The 3,242-nt window shown below is 55.8% G+C and overlaps 1 non-coding gene across 1 annotated transcript in view; it reads left to right on the top strand.

Moving 5' to 3' along the window:
* Nucleotides 1–1,871: 1,871 nt before the first annotated feature.
* Nucleotides 1,872–3,242, top strand: part of LOC121865961 — a 4,262-nt gene continuing 2,891 nt past the window's right edge. Inside the window, exon 1 of the ribosomal RNA XR_006088865.1 lies at nucleotides 1,872–3,242. This exon is cut by the window's right edge and continues 2,891 nt beyond it. This is a non-coding gene — a ribosomal RNA (large subunit ribosomal RNA).

Below are 3,242 nucleotides of genomic sequence, written 5' to 3'. Positions count from 1 at the left end.
GAACGAGGAATTCCCAGTAAGTGCAAGTCATCAGCTTGCGCTGACTACGTCCCTGCCCTTTGTACACACCGCCCGTCGCTACTACCGATTGAATGATTTAGTGAGGTCTTCGGACTGGCGCTCTTGGATTGTCGGCCCCGTTGCCCGCGAGGGTTTTCTGGGGTCGTCGCCTCGAGCTGACGGAAAGATGTCCAAACTTGATCATTTAGAGGAAGTAAAAGTCGTAACAAGGTTTCCGTAGGTGAACCTGCGGAAGGATCATTAACAGAGAGAAAGAGAACGGGGCGCTCTTAAAACTACTACTACTACTCTCCTGATTTGGGCGGTCTCGGCTCTGCTCTGGCAACTCCAGCAGCGAAAGAGGACAATCCCGGCCCCCGCACCAAAAATAGGTACCACCACATACTGTAGTACTACACTCGGCGAGAGAGCGCCAAGACCGGAGGAGGACGGATCAGCTTTGACGCCTGCTCTCATTACCGCGACGTTTTGACCAAAGAGGAATCATGTCAAAACAACAATGTTGTCCGCCAAACCCAACCACACAACCTGGCCATATTGTCAAACTATTGAGACTCGAACGATGGTTAATGTAAAAAGACCAAATGGCAACATAACTTTAACGGGGATCATCACCAGGTCGATGAAGATCAGAGTAAACTGCGGGTTTGGTATGTGAATCGCAGCATACCAGAGATACATCGACAAGTTGAACGCGATATTGCGCGCGGCAGCTATATGAGTTTGTTGCCGCATTTTCTTACGAGGGTCGGAAATATACATCCATCGTTGCCGCAGTTCGCACCTGCTGACCTGCCCCGACACCAGGTGCAGTAACCTTAACCGAGCTTCCGCCTTTGTTTAATCGCCCGCGCCTTGCGCGAGGCGTGCCCTTAAAAACAAGCAAGCCTATCACTAGCAAGTCCATGGACTTGGCGCACCCACATTCAACCACAACAAAGCGACAGTTGTCGCCCTCGCAAATAACTGGAGGCGGCGCTCTTTTGCCTGCTGTCCACAGAGACACGAATGGCCGTCGGCCGCTCATGGCTGATGCTGCACATGTTCTAAGAGGCACTCCATCCCACGAAGAGGAAACGAAACCGGGTCGGATATCTTTTAAGTAAGCCCCGCCGGAATTTCGTCTATCACCTCGAAAAGAGTGCTTGGCATGCATTGCAGTGGAACCTAAATTGATGAGTGCGCCTGGGCCCGCAGTCTACCATGTAGTGGTGCAGGCAGAGAGATGAGAATGCTTGGGTGACGCCGTGCTCTTCCTCACGCGCTCCTCCACCCTCTCCCACGGTCAGACGCGGTGTGGGCGTTCTCTTTGAGAGTTCGCCACGAGTCCACGTCTATCTCATGACTGGGAGGGAGGCAGGGGGAGTTCTCTCTAAACGCGTTAAAGACGGTGTTGCGCCTCATAACGGCGCTCGCCGGGATAGAGCACTAGTTCTGCAGCCGGAAAGGCCGCTCACGCCAATTAATACTGCGACTCTCGCTCTCTTTCTCCGGATAAACAAGTGCCACTGCTGTGGCATGCGGGAACGGGGAAAGAGGTCAAAGTTTAAGCGGCAAAGGTGCGGCCGAGTAAGGGCGGAACACGAGCGTATATGCATTAAAACTGTGTGTGTATATGACTCTGCGAGAGATGTTCTGCTGGAACACTTTTCCTATTGGCTATTTACCACCCAATGAGAAGGAACGGAGTCAGGGGTGGGAGTGCCGGCGCCATGGCCGCTGGTACCCCCGCGACAAGCCCCTCAAACCTTCCTGCCTGGTAATGTCGGTGGTGAAGAAAGTCGGTGGCAGAGCGTCTTCCGCTTCGTGGTTGGGGAACTTGTTCCCCCTAAGGATGATGAGACCACGATCGACCTCGTAGTAGGAGAGAGCTACCCGCCAAATTTAAGCATATTAATAAGCGGAGGAAAAGAAACCAACAGGGATTCCCTTAGTAAGGGCGATTGAACCGGGAAAAGCCCAGCGCATAACCTCGATGTCTTCGGGCACGAGGGGTGTTGCGTTTCAGAGGGTCCAGCACGCCGTCCCATACGGTCTAAGTCAAGCTTGAAAGCGGCCACTGCCCATGGAGGGTGACAGGCCCGTATGGCGGCGCCCGTGAGGGTACAGATGGGACGGTCGGAAAGGGCCTCTCTGTAGAGTCGGGTTGCTTGAAAGTGCAGCCCAAAGCAGGTGGTAAACTCCATCTAAGGCTAAATATGACCACGAGACCGATAGCGAACAAGTACCGTGAGGGAAAGTGGAAAAGAACTTTGAAGAGAGAGTTCAAGAGTACGTGAAACCGTTAAGAGCCAAACGGGTGGAAACTCGAAGGTCGAACTGAGGGGATTCAGCTCGTCGGCTGTCGGCTGGGTGGGGTGTTGTAATTGAGCGACCCAAAAATGTTTGGGCGCGCCCCCACTCACGCTGGCGTCGGCGGGCGTATTTCGCCTCGTAGTAGGTCACCGCGACCCGTTGCCGGGGACGTCGAAGGCCCGGCCGGACTGGTACCTCGCCGCCGACTCTCTCTCAGCCTGCCAGGGGAGACCCGCGCGACGGGGGAACCACCGGTGTCCTGGCTGCCCTTGCGACGGTCGTCGAGAAGAAGCTGCCGCCGCTGGCGGCGGTTTTACCGCGCCAAAAGGTCGGTGATCCACCCGCACTGGGTTCCTGGAAACACGGACCAAGGAGTCTAACATGTGCAAGTCAATGGGCTCACTAAACCCAAAGGCGAAATGAAAGTGACGGGCGCCCGCAGCTGTAACAGGCTCTCCGGTGCGCTCTTGGGCCGATCTCGACTGGCTGCCTGCGGCTCTCGCCTACGCCGCGACAAGCGGGGTGAGATACTTTTCCCTGCTCCTGACGTTGCGGTGGTGGAGGCCGCCAGGCGATGGTCGAAGCTTAATTTCTCATGGAGGGGGCGTAGGCCCGACTTGCTGCTGACGCCGCGGTGCGTCCGGCCCCGGAAGCGGGCCGTCGGTAAACGGCGGAGGCGCACCGGGGCAGGCTCGCGGGCAGTCGGCAAGTACCATGAGCATATATGTTGGGACCCGAAAGATGGTGAACTATGCCTGGCCAGGATGAAGCCAGAGGAAACTCTGGTGGAGGTCCGTAGCGATTCTGACGTGCAAATCGATCGTCGGAGCTGGGTATAGGGGCGAAAGACTAATCGAATCATCTAGTAGCTGGTTCCCTCCGAAGTTTCCCTCAGGATAGCTGGAACTCGCAGGGTGAATTTCATC

Source organism: Homarus americanus, unplaced genomic scaffold (genome assembly GCF_018991925.1).
Source record: "Homarus americanus isolate GMGI-L3 unplaced genomic scaffold, GMGI_Hamer_2.0 scaffold59965, whole genome shotgun sequence".
Taxonomy (NCBI): Eukaryota; Metazoa; Arthropoda; class Malacostraca; order Decapoda; family Nephropidae; genus Homarus; species Homarus americanus.
Note: the sequence above shows the minus strand (reverse complement) of the source record. Positions and strands in the feature narration are given on the sequence as shown.